Source organism: Heterocephalus glaber, unplaced genomic scaffold (genome assembly GCF_053883595.1).
Source record: "Heterocephalus glaber isolate CG9 unplaced genomic scaffold, H.glaber_assembly_v1.0 deba00000281, whole genome shotgun sequence".
Taxonomy (NCBI): Eukaryota; Metazoa; Chordata; class Mammalia; order Rodentia; family Bathyergidae; genus Heterocephalus; species Heterocephalus glaber.
The window spans coordinates 37674152-37695510 of record NW_028258139.1 but is presented as its reverse complement, the minus strand read 5'-3'; the positions used below and the strand labels follow the sequence as shown (position 1 = coordinate 37695510).

General features: G+C 36.6%; 1 long non-coding RNA gene across 1 annotated transcript; it reads right to left on the bottom strand.

Moving 5' to 3' along the window:
• Nucleotides 1-1172: 1172 nt before the first annotated feature.
• On the bottom strand, nt 1173-17274 carry LOC147830286 (uncharacterized). Its single transcript, XR_015441827.1, has 3 exons — nt 17091-17274; nt 12271-12432; nt 1173-1813 (listed from the first exon to the last, which is right to left on the bottom strand). It is a non-coding gene; the product is annotated as an uncharacterized LOC147830286 (long non-coding RNA).
• Nucleotides 17275-21359: the final 4085 nt, after the last annotated feature.

Sequence of the window (21359 nt, the reverse complement as noted above, 5' to 3'; positions counted from 1 at the left end):
CCCTTGCAGATCTGATCTAATCTTTAACCATGCATCCCAAGGTTGCTTCATGTTACATTCATATCAAGCACTGCTCTGACCAGAGTTTCCCACAGAATTATATTCAGATAGAATATTTACCAATAATAATTACAGAGTTTACAAGAATAATACATATAAAAAATTAAGAGCAAAACAAATTCAATTTGTATAATATATTTGAACTTAAAACACTTTTTCTGCTATAAATTTTTATACAAGATAATCAAAGAAAAAAACTAGTGTCAGAAATTTGCATTTAACAGTACTACTTAGAGTTCTTTTCTAATAATATAAACCAAAGTAATTTACATTTGGGCAGCAATTTCATCATTTTATATTTATAATGGATAATTTCATCATTTTATGTTATCACATTATAAAACCAAACAGCTTTCTATTAGGGATCATCAAAATAGTCCCAAATTAATCTGCTCCTGGAATTTAATACTTTGGGATTCTAATTATCTAAAACATTATAAAGTACATTTTAATAATTAAATTGCACTTATCTTTGCTTTTAGTATGCTTAGATGCTATCATCCTTCAAGTTTATAACATTGAACTGCAAAACATTGAAAAGCGGATGAAAATTAATGTCTATTTTTCAATTAACAATATGGATTATCAAATGCTAAATGTGCTTTACTTTTTATTTCAGTGTATTTAAACATTACAATTGAGAAAACTTATGAAACAGGGTCCAAGGAATTCCATGAAGTGGAGATGAGGAGCTGTGACTGGCCTCACCCACAGCACAGGTTGGAGGTTCACTAATTTACATCACACAAAATAGAATTGTCAGTAAGACACAAAAAGAGATTTATGAGGCAGAATTTGAAAAGTACAGAGTCAAAGAAATTGAGTGTCAGCCCTCAAAAGAGAGTTGCAGTTAAGGCCTAGAGCTATGTACATATATGGGGACTTCAGCGGGGATATCTGTGTTACTCATGAATCTATGGAGAAAGGGAAATCAATGTATAGAGGAAATGTCACACATCTTTTTGCAAGGCAAGGGTGATAGAACATTCATCCCTATGTGTATCCATCACAGGTGGTGGAACTGTATCCTATCCACAGGGGAAAGCCATGGGACAGTGGATGGTGGTTCCTATCTACTTCCAAAAGTTTCTGTGAGTGGACCACCTAGCTATTTTGCAGGATCAAGGGTGGGTAAATGGAAAACACTTATTGGGGCTGGGGATTTATCTCAGTGGTTCTGCCGCCTGCCTTGGAACACACTTAGATACAGCAAAAACAGCAGAGGCATGGACAGAGTACTTAATATTTTCCTGGGGGAGAATTCCATAGGCTGAGTTGCTGAGGGTGGAGTTTCCACCTATTTTCCAAGGCTGTGGGAATTTGTGCAGCAACACTTGATTAGTTTTCAGAGGTGGGTGAGCTGAGATACTGGGAAAGCTGGCCAGTTACTTCATAAAAACACTTAGGTGGGTAGAGTCAACTATATTGTAGGAGTTTTGGTAGTAAAGTGTTCAACATTAGAAGAGTTCTTTTTCTGTAGCAACACCACATATGATAACCTGGCACATTTCCAAACTAGATTCAGGGTCACAAGGTTTTTCAGCAGCAAATACCTCAGAAATCTGTGAGCTGAATTGAAACCCCCAAGGACTTCTTGCTGATATTCTTAACAAGCCAAGTACCTGTTGGTTCCCAGTTGTTCTCAAAAGAAAGGACAATAGCTGGTTTGTGCTTAGTTTTCTTTCTTTAGACCATTGTTAATATCTGCTGTTCAAAATCCTGCCACATCCTCACTTTACCTTGTTGCAGAAATCTCGGAAAGAAATACATGGAGACACATAATTCAGATAAAATAATAAAATTTCTTCTCGCAAGCAGACAGGAATGCCAGAAACCAGTCTGGTCTGTATCTGCACCCCCCTTTGTTCAGCATTTCTGGTTTTATAACCTTTTTAGCCATTATCTCATCCCCACTGGTCTTTGATATGTAAATACAATTCCAGTTCCTATTTACAAGTCACAGACACAAGATAGGCCATATACATTGTAAATTTACCCTGGCATGGTAACTTTGTTAGGTTAATGAAGTTACCAGTTAGAGTCAGATAATCCTCACCTTAAACAAGGAGTTACAGGAAAAGCAAATCTTAAAAGAACATATTACTTATTTTGCTTCTACAACTACCTCGATATTCAATCTATTAAGTTATCTAAAACTTTCCATATCAACCTCAGCTCTCTGCCTCAAATATTTTAGGGAAATCATTGTTGATTTTCCTTGTTTTGGTCCTTTGTTTTAAAAGGAAGAAGTCTAAGAAATCTAGTCAGGGATCTAGCTGGTAACTTGAGAAAGGATACAGGATATGCTACTGAAAAATGAGAATTAGAATGTTACATATTTTTATAAAAATATTATGAAACACTGAATTGCACAGTTTAAATTAGTGAAATGTACATATGTAAATTATGTATCATCAAATTACCTACAAAAATTTTCTTGAATCATGATATCCAAGAATTGCTTATGACCAGTGTAATTACTGTATTTCTAGATCCATGTCACAAGATTACAGGGACAGTCACATTGTGTTTGTCACTGTTCTTGCAGCAAATCACTTATATAATACAGGTAATTGATACTTGTTGATTACTGAGTCCAAACTAGCTGAAATCACATAATCATAACAGAGAAATTAAATGCTCTCATAAAAACCTGTCATCATTTGCATTTGCCTTTTCTATCTGCTACCAGTCCTCATGCTTTGTCCATTTGATATATGTACTTTGATCAGTACAACTTATCTTTTAACTTCTTGATTAATTTCTAACTGAATGTAAGCACAAGTAATGAAAGAAGATAGCACAATTTGAGAGCAATACTGCATTCTATCAAAATGACCGTGAAATGGATCTTGACTCTGCTGCTACTACAATTGAGTTGTCATTTCAAATCTGGGGGTTGTGGAAAGATGCTGGTATGGCCAATGGAATACAGTCACTTGATGAATATAAAAAATATAATACAGAAACTGAGGAGCAGTGGACAGAGCTCAATGGAGGACACCCAGCCCAAGCATTTGACCAGAGCCTAACCTCTTGAAAAAAGCAGGAAGGTTCCCTGGGGTAGAGGAGGTGAGCTGCTCCCAGGGCCAGGGAGGAGGGCTTTTGGGCCAACTTATCAGCCCCCTCAGCAAAGAGGAAGTGAGCCATGCAGGTGCCAGGAACATGACCCTCCCCCCAGTCAAAATAAAAAGACACATAAACAAGCCTCAAAACCAGACTTCCAGGTCACCTAAAGCAACCCCAAAGGGAAATAAGATGGAACACTCTGATACCCAAACACCTGGACTCCCTGAATTGGCAAAAAAAGAGTATCTGGAAAAAATATAACCAGAAATAATTTCTCGGACAGCAGCAGAGATTGTGCCCATAGTGCAAGACATGATTAATAAATCTAGAGAGGACACAGATAAAAAAAAAAAAAGAGGAACTGAAGAATATGATGCAATCCCAACATAGGAAACAAATGCAATCCAAAAAAAAGATGCAAATTAGATTTCCAGGAGATTAAAAACCACTGAAAGCTTATGCAGCAGAATAAGCCAATGTGAGCACAGAATTTTAGATATAGAAGATAAGTTTGCAATTAGTGACCAGGAAAAGAAAATTGCTTTAAAATTGTAAGGGACCTTGAGAAATCAATCCAGCAGCAGCTAGACAATGCAAAGAAGAATAACATAAGACTGATGGGAGTCATTAAAGAAACAGGAGAGAGCACCGATGACATAAAAAACTGTTCACAGAAGTGATGGCAGAAAATTTCAAAAGCAGGGAAAAGAACTTGACATACAGATAAGTAAGGCATACAGGACTCCAACTAGCCTTGAACAAAAAACATCTACACATAGGCATATAATTGTTAAGATCCCAGAAACCCAACAGAAGAACAAAATTCTACAAGCAGTGAGAGAAAAGAAACAAATCACATGCAAAGGAAAGCCCATCAGATTCACTTCAGACTTCTCAATGCAAACGCTCGAGGCAAGAAGAGCTTGGAGTAATGTATTTCAAGCTTTAAAGCAAAACAGCCTCCCACCCACATTGACATACCCTGAAAAACTACCTTTCAAAATTGATGGAGAAATAAGATAATTTTATGACAAAGAGCACGGTAAGAACTTCGTGAATACCAAACCAGCGCTCCAAAAAATCTTGCACAATATCCTAAGAAAAGGCAATGAGGATCACAACCCCAGGAAGCCCAGCAGAATGAACATATTGGGCATGACAAGAAATTAAATGCAAAGGGGGAAAATGCAAAAAAAAGCCATGACAATGATAAGTCAATATATATCAGTTATAACCATCAATGTTAATTGTCTCAATTAACACAATCCAAAGAAATAGACTGGCAGAATGGGTCAGCAAGCAATATTCAACAATATGTTACATATAAGAAATACATTTATTCAAAAGAAACTCATAGACTAAAAGTTAAAGAGTGGAAAGCAATACTCCATGTGACATGAACCCCCCAAAAATCAGGAGTAGCTATCCTCTTTGCAGAGCAAGTAAATGTCAAATGATAATCTGAAACATTTCTGGTTCAAAGAATTTCAGATAAGGGATAGTCAACTTGCATGTACAAATCTATTGTGAACATGTGTTTTCATTCCTTTTAAGTAAAAACAGAATAAGACTGTTGGTTCTTAACAGTAATACAAGAAATTTCTATATTGTTTTCCAAAATAGTTTTATCATTTTACATTCACATTAATAGTATTAGAAAGTCCTAACTAGTTCACACCTAAGCTGACATCTCTTCTTTTAAAACTTTTAACTTCATCTCCCTAATGAGGGTACAATATGATCTTATTATTGTACTGATTAGTATTTTTCTGATTCTAGTGTTGCACACTTTTCCTTGTGCTGTACTGGCTATTTATCATCTTCCTGTGTCTACTTTTTAATTGGGTTGTCTATTAATGATCTGTAAGAATTCTTTATATATTCTGGTCACAGGTTATATGTATTATAAATATGGTCTCTTTAAGGACTACTTTTCATTTTCTTAATGATGTCATTTAAAGTTCTAAATGTTGATAGAATCTCATTTATCAATTTTTTCTTTATACATCATGTTTTTTGTATCCTAGGAAATTCTTGCCTATGATAAATTCATAAAAAATTTCCCTTATAAATTCTTCTTAAAGTTTTGTAATTTTAGTCTTTCATGTTTAGGCGCATAGATCCTTTCAAGTTATTTTTATATATGGAAATACAGAGTTGAGATTAATTTTTTACATATGGATAACAGGTGTTCTAGTACCTTTTGCTGAAAACACTATCTTTTCCTCTGCTCTTGAGGAGTTTATGTTCTATAAAATGTTAATGTTAAATAATCTTTCAAAATTTAGTCGACCATATATGTGTGGTTCTATTTGTAGATTCTCTGTTTTATTCCAATGATCTATATGTCTTTCCTTAGGCCAACACTGCCTTCATTACCGTAGCTTTGGAGGAAGTCTTAAAATGAGGTAATGATTGACTTTCAACACTATATTTTTTCTTTTTAATTTATTAGGTCTTTTTAATTTATTAGGATGTAGGAGTACATCCTACATAACTTTCAAATATCAATATCCAATTATTCATTTATAGCAAGTATACACAGACCTGAATTTTTATATATACCTTGTGTTTTCTAATTCTGCTGAATTCAGATACAAGTTCTAGGGGCTCCTGGAGATTTCTTAGTATTTTCTCTGAAGATTATCATTTCATCTACATATAAAGATTTTACTTCTACCTTGCCAATCCAATCCTATGTTTCTTTTTATTGCCAGACTACTTTAGTTTGGGCCTATGTTTCAAAGTTGAATGGACAGAATAAGAGTAGGCATATCTGTTCTGGTTCCTCATCTTAAGGAGAAAGCACTGTATCTATTCCATTCATATAAGGCATTTTTGCTTAAATATGGAGTACATGTCTTATCTATTGAGAAGGTTCTGTTATACTTTGAGTCCCCTGATAGTTTTTATCATTAACAGCTGTAGAATTTAATCCTAATACTTTTTCTGTAACTAATGACAGCATCATATAGCTTTTTCCTTTCCTCCATTAAAATTATGACTTATAGGTGTGGATCTTCCAATGTTGAACCAACACTGCCAACCCTGTAATAAAACCATATTAGACATACTGCCAGATCTGACTTTTAATAGGGTGTTTTGTTAAACAAACTTTATCTATATTCACATATTTTTCCTCTATTATCTTTATGTAGTTTTAGTATTAGCACAATGGTGATTACTTAAAATGAGGGGAGAAGTGTTCCTTTTTTTTCTGCTTTACGTGTTTGATATACTTCATCAGTTAAAATGTATATGAGCCCATTGTTGTCATATAGGTAGAGTTTCAAGCTAGGAATATACTTTCTTTAATAGGTACTATTCAAAGTTTATATTTCCTCCAGAGTCAGTTCCATTAATTTTTCTTCCAAGGTACTTTTTAGAAGTTGTCAAATTTATTTCAAAAAAGATTTTTGTAATATTCTTTCTATATCCATTTAAATTCTGTAAAATCTGTGGTAATGCCCTCTAAATTTTGATATTGTTATTTAAACAATGTATAATTGATATTGTGTAATAGGAAGAAAAGTTTTAAAGAAGTAGGGGAAGTGGGAGGGGTAGGGAAAAGGAAAGAAGGGAAAAGAAAAAATATGAAAAAAGGGAAAAAGAGGAAACAAAGTCTTTGCAAATAGGGAAGGGTGAAGGGGGTGAAGGCAGTCCAGGGGAAGGGGAATAAAATGAGGATCAAGATACTCATGTAATGGTACAAGATCCCAATGATGAATGTAACTGTATTTTATACCTAAAATGTACCAATAAACTTAATGGGAAAAAATACTATCACACATCCCTAGAAAATGCTTCAAACTCCAATCTCATGTAAATGGGGAAGGTTAAAATGCAAAGGCCAATATTTAGCTATGTTGAAAAGACACCACTGAAAATTAGTAAACTAAAGAGGTAACCATAATGGGAAAAAAGCTTTCCTCTACAATCACCATCCAAGGCTTAACACAAAACCAAACAAAAATAGGAAACAGGAGAAAACAAACCAACAAAATGCCCCTAAAATCTCCCAACTCCCCAAACTTGATCCATGTGACTTGAAGGGAAGGAAACCAAAAACCACAGGGTTGAATTATTTTAAATAGTATTAGAGAAGAAAAAAAACACACATTAATATGACATTTGCCAAGTTCATATGAGATATATGTTAAAAACTTTGGGTCAAATAAACAAAATGATTAATGAGTCTACAAAAGACATTAATAAAATGGTAAGAGAGCCAAATAAAATGATGTAAAACATGAATGACCAGGTCATAAATGTATTAGAGTTCATAAAAGGGCTTAAAATATTAATATTGATATGAAAATTGAATCAAAAGTATGAGCAGCTTTATTGACCAATGTGAGGACAGAGAGCCAGAACTAGAGTAGGTCTGCTACATATGGCCAAATAATGACAGATACCTTAAAATCAACAAGAGAATATGAAAAATGGACTGTGTATCTCCTAGATACTGAACAGAAGACTAATCTAACATTAAATAGAATTAGTGAAAAATCATGAGACAATGCAAAGGCATAAAAAACCTGTAAAAATACTGAAAAAATGGCTGAAAAGTTTCCCAATATGATAAATAATTTAACATGCATATAACAGAGGCATATAAAACCCTTAAATAGCCATGATCAAAAAGATCTTCCCCGTGGTACATCACAATCAGAATCCCACAAGTCCAACATAACAATAGAACCTTAACAGTGGTTTGAGAAAATCAATGAAACAAATATAAAGCCAATCTATTAGGATTACAACAAACTTTTCACCATAAACCTTGAAGACCAAGAGAGCTTGGAGTGAAATTTTTAAACCCCAAAAGAAAATAATTTCCAACTTAGGCTGATACATCCTACAAAACTGATGTACATATATGATATTTCATGATAAGAGCATCTACAAAAATTCATGACCACCAAACCAGGACTGCAAAAGTTTCTCAAAGATTGCCATAGAAAGTGGCAATTAATCTAACAGTGATAGGAGGCATCATAGAATAATTATGCCAGGTCAAGTGAACAGTGACGTAGAACAGAAAGTTAGGGAATCAGCAAAGTATAAAAAGGCAATAACAGGATGAGAATGGTCTTAATCCCCTACTGGACTCATGCTCACAGAATGGATTAAGAAATAAAATCCAATGATACACTCTTTAGAGAAATACATTTAAATCCCAAAGAAAAACATAGATGAAAATTTCAAAATTTGGAAGACAGTATTCCATGCAATGGGAACCTGAAAAAAGCAAGTGTAACTATTATATATTCAGACAACTTCAAACTAAAACTGAAGAGAAGAGGCAAAGAAAGTCACTATATGTTGGTTAAGGGAACAATCCACCAGTAACAGATACCAATTATTAATATATGTGCACTAAACTATGGCTTAACTAACTTTATGAAGCAAGTACTACTGTATGTGAGAGACTAGAGTTACAAAAGTAAAATTATACTGAAAGATATCAATACCCTACTAACAAAAACAAGTCATTAGACAAAAATCAACAAAGAAATAAAGCAGCTGAACAAAACCTTTAAAAATGGACTTTATGAATATCTATAGAGTGTCACATCCAGCAACAAGGTACACATTCTTTTCAGCAGCACAAGGAACTTGCCTCAACATAGATGGCATACTAGCCAAAAAAGCAAGCTTAAGTAAATTAAAAGGATTGAAATTTTACCACACATTATCATATCACAACAAAATAAAGTTTGAAATCATGAAAATGAAAACACAGACATTTTGCAAATACAGTGGAACTAAACAATATGCTGTTAAACAGTGTGTAATAGAAGTACTCAAGGAAGAAATAAGACACTTGCTAAAACTAAATCATAATGCTAGTGCAAGAAAGCAGAAATTTTGGGACACAATGAAAGCAACTCTAGAAAGGAAGCTTATAACTGTGAATATCAAATCAGAAAAACTGTGAACTCCCCCCAAAATAACCTAACAGTGCACCTGAAGGTCCAAGAAAAGCAAGAACATTCCAAACTCAAAGCTAGTGCAATGAAGAAAATTATAAATGTCAGAGCAGGAATCCACAAAATTGAGCCCCCCCCCAAAATAGAATGAATCAGTCAGATTTAGCACCTCAAAAGAATTTTTAAAACTCAGAAAATCCCTTAGGCAATCCAACTACAAAACCAGACATAATTTTCATAGAAAATTCTTGTTTCAAAATTTGCATGCTTTTATTTGGGCCTTTACTTTATTCATAAAATAAAGTGACAAGTAATCCTCTCTCAAAAAGTCATGCTATGTTTATCATTTTGTCAAATACTTTCTTACTAAATTCATGTTATAACTTAAAGTAGGTAAGGATTCTTTAACAATAATCATTATATTGATAGGGGATATGGATATAAGTCTGAAATCATTTCTTAATGTAAGATATATGCATATGTTTCTATGAGTGTCACAAACATTCATTATATGTGCAATATTTTTTCTTTATGTGTTAATTTGTGTGCAGCATAAAGATAATGGTCATATATGTATATAAAAGTGCTGATGCCTTTTGGCTCTTTACATTTTGCAATTATTTATGTTCAATAATATATAAATTTTCAGAGAATATAACAATTAATGAGAAAGAAGAAATTAAGAGGAACAATTACTTTATATAATGCAGAAACAAGAGAGCTGAGTCTGGTGAGGCATGCTTGTTAACCCAGTGATCTGAGAGGCTGAGGCAGAGGATTGCAAGTGTGAGTAAACACTGGGGAGTTTAGTAACCTAGGGAAACCACTGTCTCATTAAAAAGAAGTGAACAAATGGCCTTGGTTTAATGTCTAGTACTCCAAAGAAACAAAACCAAAATAAAATAAAACAACCATAAAGGACCGTGGATGTAGCTCAACAGCAGTGTGCTTGCCTGGCAAGTGCAAGGTCCTGAATTCCATCCTCAGAACAACAAAAATAATAAATAAATAAAATACAAAGGCTTCCTTAAAATGACTTTCTTTGAAATCTGTTTTATGGAATTAAATAACAGCTATGATTACTATTTATCATTATCAGACTGCTGCTAACACTTGTGCTGTTTCTGATTCTCCTTTTCCTTTCTTTCCTAATGACATCGGCATTTTTCTTTACTGTGGGTGGAAGAATCTCTTAAGAAGAGATGATTTCTGAGACCTTTTATTAACTTTAAGTTCTCTATTGCCTAATAAAAGTTACCATATTTAGAGAAACAATTTGCATTCAAACTGGACATTATGTTTCAAGGCTTATCTGTTTGTATCTGTTTTGTGGCATCCAGTTCTTTCCTATATTGGGCACTCATGGTTTCCTTATGCTTCTCTATTTGTTATCTGTATCTACTCTAGATTGACTTGCCATTTCCTTCATTACAGTCATCATATCTTTAATGACTTTTGTTTTCATATAGAAATTTATTATCTGCTTTGTTTCTTCTGCTGCTACTGTTCTGGAATCATGGAAAGAAATACACAGAGACACAGAATTCAGGTAAAATAACAAAAGTCTTTACTTGCTAGCAAGGCAGGATGCCAGAAACTGGTCTGGTCAGAGTCCCACCCTGAGTTCTTTGTCCATCACCTTTTATACTTTTGTCAGTCATTATCTCATCCCTCATTGTCTTTGTTAAGTAAAGTTCCAATTCCTGTTTAATGGTTAGACACAGGTAATTTCTGTCACTGATTACAGTGCTAAACACATTACAGTTAAGGGACATATATCACAAGTTTGTTCAAGGATTTGCCACTTTGTTCTTCAGAGCTAGGATGTTATCTATAGTGGAGCTACAGCTCAAAGGAGCTATATAACCTCCACTTTAAACAACAAAAGCAATGGGCCATGGCAAGCTTTTAAAGGGATATACTACCTATTTTGCTTTCACAACTACTTTAATAGCTATCTACTAACCTTTAAAACTTTTCCCTATCATTCCTCCTTTTGTCTACTTCAGGATAAATCTTCTATCCATAATATGTTCTATCTAACTTGTCTGTATTTCTTAATACTAGCATTTGATATTGCTGAGTAGCAGCAATATGCTGCTGTATAAATCTTGAGATCCATTGAATATCACAAGGACCAAGCATTAATACTAAAATTATAACAAGAAGAGGACTCAGAAGAAATCCTATCCAAGTTATTTTTATCCTGCCCAAGTAAAATTAATCCCATAAGATGGCTCTCTTATACCAAATTCCTCATCAAGAACCTTGATCCGATCTTTCAGTTTGTCTAGTGATTCTTGTACTACACCAGATTCGTTAGCATAAGAACAACATTTTTTTACCAAGGAATAAGCAAGCCACTCCTTTCTGGGCTGTTAGCAAATTGAGAGCATGCCTATTTTATACCATAACATTGGCTAAAGAATCTGTGTTTTTAAAGCCTGGAGTATATCTCGAATTTCCTCAAGATCTTTTTTTAAATTTTCTATCCTAATGAAATATATTACTTCTTATAGCCAAATGGGATCCCATAGGGTTGGCATGTACATGGATATAGGATTACATTGATGTTGTTGACAATTGTTACAATTACCAATGGCTCATCCAACAAGGGATCCATTGATCCAAACTTGTGTTTTTTCTTTGCATTATAATTTCTTATTAGAATAGTCCCCTCAGTCAGAAGTTAACCCCAGGCCCCCCATAATGTTCCTTTGGGCAGGCATAAAAGATCATCATAAAAGGATAGCCCTCCAGTTTTCATTTTATCATTTTAAAAGTTACATATTTTTCATCAAACTTTTTATCACTAGGCTTAAACATCCGCAGTTTGAAAACAAAGAAACTCAGAGCAGTATCGATCTGACATAGCACAAGAGTCCATGCTGCCTTTCCTGGTGCTCCCATTCTTCAGCCATGTGTTGACTCATTAGCCTCCAGAGTGGTGAGAGCAGGGCTTTGAGTATGCTGTCTTTCTTGGCTTTCAGTGTCAACTTTATTGTTATCATTTGTAATGAAGTTTTTGCCTTTCTGATGTCCTGAGCAATGTATTGTTGTGACTTTGCTAGGTCCCCACATTGCCTCTAGCAACTGTACAATTTCCTGTCTATTTTTGATTTGCTTCCCTTCTCCTGTGAGAAGACCTCACTCTCGTTGAATCATGCCATGGAGCAAATGCATAGTGAAAGTCTGTATGCATATTTACCTTTTTACCTTTTGCCCATTGGAGTGCCTGTATGAGTACCCAGAGCTCAACTCATTGTGCCCACCAGCCAAAAGGAAGGGGCTCCAGCTAGGATCACTTCATCCTCTGTGGTTACTGTATATTCAGCATGATGAACCCCATCTTCTATGAACCTGCTCCCATCTGTGAACAGAACGAGGTCAGCATCAGACAAGGGTGCCATTTGCAAGTCAGAGTGGCTGGAAAAGAGCTCATTGGTGACACTCAAGCAGTCATGATCAGGAGGGCTTGTCTCCATGGGCCAAAAGGGAGCAGGATTTAAAGATTTTACAGGATTAAACCGCAAGTGGGGATTCTCACAGAGAAGTGCTTGATACTGAGTAACCCAATTATTTGAGAGCAAATGATGCTCCCTTGTGTTCAGCAGTTTTAGGGCCAAGTATGGAATCTGCAAAGTCAGTTCCTGACCTAAAGTAAGCTTGTCCATTTTTTGAATCAACAGAACTGAAGTTGCTAAGGCCCAAAGACAATGGGGCCATCCTTTTGCTACTGGTTCTAAATTCTAAGACAAATATGCCAGTTGATTCCATGGCCCTCCTTCTTGGGTCAACACTCCAAGGGCCACAGAGTTTTTCTCAGTCACATATAGAGTAAAAGGCCACTTTACATCTGGTATGCTTAGGGCTGGGGTGGCTGCCAAAGTCAATTTTAATTTCTTAAAAACTTCCCCCTGTTCAGCAGTCCAATGCAGACGATTTTCATCTTGTCCCTTTAGGGCTTCATAAAAGAGTTTAGAGTTTTCTGCAAAACCCGGAATCCAAATTTTACAGAAGCCTTCAACCCCAAGAAACTCTCTCAGCTTCTTCTTTGTTTGGGGTTCAGGGATGGCACTAATAACCTTGCATTTCCTAGACAATGCATGCCCTGTGTTATTTGAAATTCTAAATATTTATCATGCTGTACACAAATCTGGGCTTTCTTCCATGATACCTTCTATCCAGTTTTCTTGTAAGTGCAGCAACAACTTTTTGGTGCCTTCCCAGCACCATTGTTATGTTGGACTACATAACAGTAAGTCATCCACATACTGCAGTAGGACACAAGTATATTGTTCCATGGGGAAGGCAAGCAAGTCCTTGGCAAGGGATTCCCCAAAAAGCATGGGTGAGTTTTTAAATCCCTGTGGCAATCTAGTCCAAGTAAATGGAGACTTTTTTCCATCACTTGGGCCCTCCCATTCAAATATAAAGATGGGTTGACTAAGAGGAGCAATGCAAGAGCAAAAGAAGGCATCTCTTAAGTCCAAACAATTAAACCATGCTGCCTCTGGGGGTATTAGACCCAGCAAAGTATAAGGGTTAGGGACCACTGGGTGCAGTGTTACTGTTCCATCATTTACAGCCCATAGATCTTGCACTGGCCTATAGTCCCCATCAGGTTTTTGAACCAGCAGGAAAGGGGTGTTCCAAGGTGACTTACATTCACTTATAAGTCCAAATTCCTTTAATCTCATGATATGGGGCCTGATTCCAATTTGGACTTGCCTCGACATCAGATATTGTTTTACAGAAATGGGGGCCAAATTTTCTTTTAATTGTATAACTATGAGTGGATGATTCTTAGCTAACCCTGGGGGCAGTTCCTCTGTCCATACTCCAGGAAACATAGCTTTTAATTCTTGTGGAGCCTGGCAAGCATCATTCACATCGTAACATTGCATTCATCCTCGCTTTTAGTAGTTACCATCATGATGAGATCTCCTCCTGGGTCTAAATGCAGAGACGCATTTCCTCATTGGGTGAAAGAAGTTACTATAGCTCCCAATTTGGAAAATAAATCTCTTTCCAGTAAAGGGATAGGACATTCCGGCATATGCAAGAATTCATGTTTCACTTTATGTCCTCTAATAGCATATGTCCTTTCATAGCAGAACTGGTGCTTTTCTGAAATTCCAGTGGCACTGATCACTTGGATGCGCTTTCCGTTCAGAGGGGTGACTGGAGCTGTTACTACTGAATATTCTGTGCCACTGTCTACTACAAAGGAATCATTTTGGCCCCCTATCTTTACATCAACCATGGGCTCATTGGGCCCTAGCTGCATTGAGCCTGGTCTGTGTTAGTCACTGTCTTCCATCACAAGCAACAATGTGTCAGTATCCTTTCTTTTCTTCAAGTCCTGTTTTTCTTTTCCTTGAGCCTTGGGCACTTATTCTTATTATGTCCTTTTTCTTTACAATACACACACTGGTCAAACTCTAAGTCTTCATGCATAAAGCTTTTCTTCTGCTTTCCCTCTGGTTTCATTCCCTGACTTTCTTTCTCTTTCTCTTCTTTGGCTCCCATAGCCATTGCTGTGTCTGGCCCTCCTCTTATCTTGCTCATCTTCCCTCCTTGCTTGCCTTCTCTCTCTCACTGGCTCTCTGTTCACATACACTTTCCTAGCTAATTGCAACAATTGCATTATATTCATGCCTTCCCAAGTCTATTGCTTCTGTATTTTCCTTCTAATGTCTGGAGCTGACTGAGTTACAAAGGTTGTATTGATTAACTGATGGTTATCTGGAACAGCAGGGTCAAATGGTGTGTATATTCTCTAGACCTCAGAAAGCCACTCATACAATTTATCAGGGCTTTTGTCAGGCTTCTGTTGAGTCTCTGACATTTTAATTATACTTGTAGGTCTTTTACTTGAAGCTCATATCCATGCCAGAAGGGCTGTCCAATAATTTCTTAACCTCTCCTGGCCCACTGGGGTACTGGGATTTCAATTGGGCCACATATTTACTGGAAACTGCTGTTAATATCAAAAATCTGGATTCTGCATATCATCCAGCATTCTAGTGGCATTAATCTTTTTAATTTTTCCTAAAACTCTGTATATCTTTAGAGGTTAACAAAGATCTACAAAGTTTTTACAGTCCTCCCAATTAGGGCAGTGGGTAGCAAAGATGGAACCAAATAATTGAAGCATTTTGGAGGGGTCTTGGCAGAGAATAAATGACTTTTTCTCTGGATCTAGCCTCTTTTTGTTCTTTTTTAAGTCAAATCTCAAATATCACACCTTGGTCTGACATATTTGTGTCTTTTCCCAACAGTTTTTTTTCTAACTAAAGAAGGAGGTCATATTGTAACCTGTTGGTTCTTAAATTCTTTGAAGATGACCTATGTACACATATTAGTAACATACTTAGATTTTAACCCTTTGATGACAACCAACATAAACATATTTAAACTTTTCATAACAAATTTGAAACCAACAAACAAGCATACATATTTTTTGATAAATCATTTTCACACATCTTTTGACATGCCTAAACCTTCTGGTCTTGTATATCTCTTTTATCTGTCTAACAAGACAAACATACAAAATTTCTTACATCAAAATTGCATCTCTTTAACTTATAGGTTTTTAATATTTTTATCTCACTTACTATAGACCTTTTGTCAAAAACTTCTCTTTAGCTGTTAAAATTTTAAAGTGTCCCTTTTTTTCCCCAGATTGCTACACTTTAAATTTGGTTGGCTACCAATAGAACAGTAGTGACTTTGAGGTTTTTTTATCAACAAAGTACAGAAAAGAGCAATTTAACCCTATAATTACAATTGAAGAATTTGTAATGTGCAGGAAACATTTTAAGCACACCAATTAAACATCAATTCAATCTGAAACACAGATACATTTATCATTTAGCTAAAATTTGTAACTTGATTTCTCTTGTAAAATTTCTTATTTTCTCTGGCTTTGTTTTATGCCCTTCAGAATTTTTTTAGTTATTTTAATCCATTACTTATTTTCTCTTTTCAATTCTTTTTTTCCAACTTGAGTGCAAGCCCTATTCTATCCTCTCTGAGTCTGACCACAGCATGCATCCTCTGGTGCACTAAAGTCAAACAGTTCTCATGCTTTTGTCCCCATCTCCTCTGCACCTGTGATTTTAACAACACAAAAGGAAGGGGAAAGTCTAAATTCTCCTGGTCCAGATCTGAGAGGACCAGTTTCTTTCCAGCATCGTCCTCTTTCTGATGGAGGACCAGGATATTGTTTTTTTGTTTCCAAGGCACACATATGAAGCCAAGAAGGCATTCTGTGGCACAATTTGAAACATAAATCAATATAGGGAAATTTATTTGGATGTTCCCATCCAAGGGCGATGACTGTCAGCCAGACAGACCAGTCAAGACCCTCATCTAGGAATCTCTCAGGTGGCCCATCTGGGCAAAGTGTGGGCCATTCTAACTCACAATAGGTTCTAAGTTTTTGAGGTTTCATCTTAATACCATAATTTCCAAAACCTTTCTTAAAATTCTTAAGCATGCATTTCAAAATGGTAGGATGAGATATTTCTGTCCCCATGATCGGCCAATGCAAGACAAACAAAGGTGGGGGATCATTCACTTGCCTTCCTGGCTGCAGGCCTCTCAGCCACCATAAGGTCCATTCAGGCTAAGGTGTGCTGTCACATAAGCTCACCATTGTGCCTTTGTTAAATGCAACCACAGAATCTCGGGATAGACCTCACACAAATTCTGCAACTCTGGGAGGACTCTTTAAGCTCAAGAACTTCCTCCCTTTGTCTTGTTCCACAGCTTGTTCCACACTCTGTCCTATCCAGAACTCTTTCATTCACACATTTATTCAAAAGTTATCACATTCCCTCCTGATGACCCACTAACTGTAACCAAAATAAGTGAAAGAAGCTACATCCCCAAATGTAAAAGCACAAGGGGTAATCAAGCCCCTGCACTGTATTTTCCCAAAGTTACAGAATACAAATTCACAAAGTGAAACCAAAGCAAAACCAAAAGTTAATAACTAGGGGATTTCCCAGGGTTTCTTACCAAGCAAAGGAAAGAAACAGAGAAGACACCAACAACAGCAGCCCTCCTCCTGTTGTCTCCTGTCTTCTGTGACTGGCAAGCGTATCTCTGTGTTCTTTTGGGGAGCCTAGGAAATTAGTCCCAGGGGCACACCATTCCCCTTGAGGAAGCAGGGAGCTGCTCCCTCCAGTGGAGTTTGGGCCAATGTGCAAAAGGGCCACTTTTTTCCCGATTCCCAGTCAGGGAACCAAATGTTCCAGTATCGTGGAAAGAAATGCACAGAGACATAATTCAGGTAAAATAACAAAGGTCTTTACTTGCTAGCAAGGTGGGATGCCAGAAATTGGTCTGGTCAGAGTCCCCCCTGAGTTTTTTGTCCATCACCTTTTATACTTTTGTCAGTCATTACCTCATCCCTAGTGGTCTTTGTTAAGTAAATAAAGTTCCAATTCCTGTTTAATGGTTAGACACAGGTGGTTTCAGTCACTGATTACAGTTCTAACCACATTACAGTTAAGGCACAAACATCACAAATTTCTTCAAGGATTCCCACTTTGTTCTTAAGAGCTAGGATGTTGTCTATAGAGGAGCTACAGATCAAAGGAGCTATATAACCTTCACTTTAAACAACAAACCAATGGGCTAAGGCAAGCTTTTAAAGGGATATACTACCTATTTTGCTTTCACAACTATTTTAATAGCTAATCAACTAAACTTACTTTAACACATTTCCCTATCACTACCATTTCATAAAATTTAGGTGGGAAGCTTGTGAGTTCTTCCACCTCAATATCTTCTGGCTTTTGGTGGGTGAATCTGTTGTCTTAGATTGCATCTTGATTCTGTGTTTTCTCCTTTTCTATTTTTATTTTTATTGATTAGTTTTCCACACTGAGGCTTGCAAGTAGCTTAATGTGGGTAGTTTTATCCCTAGTATCAAGACTTCTTTAAGTAATTTCTACTTTTCAGAGCTCCTGTGTAGGAGTAGCTGGTTTTTGGCCTTCAAGTCTGTCCTGGGATCCTATCTCTTCTGTTTACTAGGGATGAGAGTTTGCAGCCTCTTTGCCTTGGCACCCTGGTCTTTGGTACCTAGCTGTAATATTGTTTATTGCTCCCAGACAATCTAGGAGTTGGCATATGAGGAACATCAATTGATCACAACAGCTATGTCCCCTTGGCTAACTTAGTACAATCAGTAATAACTTTAGCATCAAACACAAACTGGAAAATGACAACTGTAACAACTCTTTGTCACTTTTCACCCCATGTACAGGATTTATAGGTATATAACAAAATTGAAGATGAGGCAAAAAATTATATACAGTCAATATCCCCTCTATAGAGTAATTCATCCCATTTTTACCATAAAGCAGTGTTCAGCTATAGTAAGATAGAGTTAACTACCTGTAGATTTATAAGAGTAAGTGGTATGAATGTGAAAATTTGAAGAAAAAAGAGTGAAAGAAATCAATTATGAATAAAAAGGCAGTGATAGATGTGCAGAATGTGGTAAGGTTGATGTAGGAGGTCCTGTTAAGGATTAAAGGAAACTAATGCTATTAGATAGCAGTAACAGAGATGGACACCTAGGAGACGAATGAATAACAGGGAGTGGAGATGAAACTAGAAGAAAAGAAAGAAAAATATGGAGGGAAGTAATTGAAAGAGAGAAAGTGAGAAAATGAGGGAAGAGAAAGAGTAGAAAGAGTGACTATCAAAACAACAATCAAAGTAATTCTAAAATGAAGGGAAAAAAATGGGTGGATCAACTATAACCTCTGCAAAAAACAATAACAAATCAAAAACACCACTAATGGGGGGGCTTCCTACATATTCTCAGATGTTTGTTTTAATCTTACAAGTCAAATTCCTGTTTGCCCCTCTTTGTAGACTGTGAGTTTGTATGGAAGTCACTCAGTTCAAGGCAGCCTCTCTCCATAGTCTAATTTATAGCATTTCTTTGGGCTGGGTAACTCAACCAGGAAAGGTGTGGGGCATTGTTTCTGAGGTTCCTGTTGTGGATTTCTCCCTGTTGGAGAGTGATGCTGATTACTCCATGTATGTTCCATTGTCTATGGGACAGGCTCCTGAATCATGGAGGCTCATGTGGGCTCTCAGACCTGACGCTCGATCCTGTGGATTTTCAGAAGAGAAGTGAATCTGCTCAGGACTAGCAAGGGCAGATATATAAAGCCCAGTGAGGGAGCAGAGCACTGGTTGGTGTCTCATGGATGTCCAGGTTACCAGGCAGACTAGGAAGTCATTAATTATTGCTGCTTAACTAGGCAAAGGACTGGACTATTGTGTCAGACAGGGACTGTGTCCAGGGCTCTGGCTGAATTCAGGGTGGAGGCTCTCCCCTGTCAGGTTACCTGGAATATCCCTGTAAGCCCAGATTGCTCAAGGACTTGTCCTAGATATCAGACAGCTTGGTGGGGCTAGAATTGAAGAAGTCAGTGAGAGCTCAGTGTAGGCTCAAGGGATCCCAGGGTCCTAAATATGGATTCAAACCAGACCAGTGTTAGCTGTGTGTCCCAAATGAATGTCCAAGTTTGCTTGGGATAAACTGCAGGCTCCCAGCAGTGACTCAGGTGGGATTGGGGTGAAATACTGAAGGGTCTCAACACAAGCAGTGGTTGCTTGTTTACCCAATCAGAGTCTGAGCACCTATGGGAAGGTCAGTGGAGAGAGACTCCTTGGCTCCCCGTCATGGACCCTGTTATATGCCAGCAAAACATGCTACCAGGCTGCAATGTCCTCTGTTTATAAAGGTTTCAAGGTGGCAGGGGGAGAAGGCCCCAAGTCTATCCTGAGTGGATTGACTCTGCTACTTAGACCTTGCCAGCCATTTGAGAATTTCTCAAAATGGTGGTTCCTTTGTTGGGTGCAGGGCGAGGCCACTCAGGCCTGTCAGACAGCCTTTTACATCTTTTAAAACTCCTATAAATATGTTTTATTTGATCTACCAGTCTCCTCTTTCAAATTGATGCTTTTGCATCAGGAGGTAAGTCCCTCCCCTTCTTTTCATTGGCTATGTTTTCAGCAGATCGTCTCTGAGTCTCTCTGAAGTGACTCATGCTCTATTTGTGAAACTGAACAATAGTTACTCCATTTTGTAATAGGGCCCCAACTTGTCTGCTTCTGTTATGGATCACCAGGTAGACATCGAGTTCCAGGGATGTGCTTGTTGTTGTGCCAGGAAGGTCTGGTGTGTGCGTAGTATTCCATCATGCTTGCCCAACTCCATATCTGAATATGTTATTTTAAGGACAATCTGTAAAAGGTCTGTTTTATCTCTCTCCTCCACTTTTGTATTTCTGCTTGCCAACTTCCCCTGCAACCCCCTATAAAAACAGCCTCAGACTCTGAGCCAGTTGCCTCTCTAAGCTTGGTGCTTGGAGAGTGCCATCTGGCCAGACTAATAAAGGTCTGTTTTACAACTTGTCCTGGGTGTTCCCTCTCGAGTGATCTTCGCGTAGTTTGGTAAGGCCCATGGTCTTACATATTCAGTCATGTTGGTCTCTACTGTGACCATCACTTATTCAAAAGTAATATTTAATGCCCATGCATTTTCATAATTTCTATGGTTTCTTCTGTTTTTGATTTCCAATTTCATTGAGCTATGATCAATATTATGAATGAGATAATTTTGATTCTTTTACATTTCTTTAAGCATGTTGGTTACTACATGGTATACTTAGGAGAAAGTTTTATATGCTGCAGAGTAAAATATGTATTCTGCTGTTGTTAAGTGGAACACTGTAGGTATATATTAGGTTAATTTGTTCAAGGATTTGGTTCAAGTCTGATGTTTCTTTGATTTTTTTGTGTAGTTCATCTGTCTATTGGTGACAGTGGGGTATTGTGAACTCTATTTCAATTTTGTTTATATTTATTTTAAAATTTATATCCAGTAGTGTTGTTTTATGTAGTTAAGTACATGGGACTTGAGTGCATATATTTGTAATTGACACCTTTAGTATGGAAATCTCTTTAGTTAGTTTCTACTTATTATTTTTTTTATTTTTAATGAATAAATTTAAATAACTTAATAGTAAAACATAGACTTGAATTTATAATTCAAGAGATCTCCCCTCATTACACAGACTTAGAATATAATGCTATTGCCATGTTAATATTACTAGTTAAAATTGATGAATACATATACATTATTAACACAAAAAATGAGAAAAGGACAAACAAAAAAGCATAATCAAAAGTTAATGTTGCTATCAAGAAATATTCATGCTTAAAATATTCATTTTTAATTTTTTCTTCTTTTAATTAATT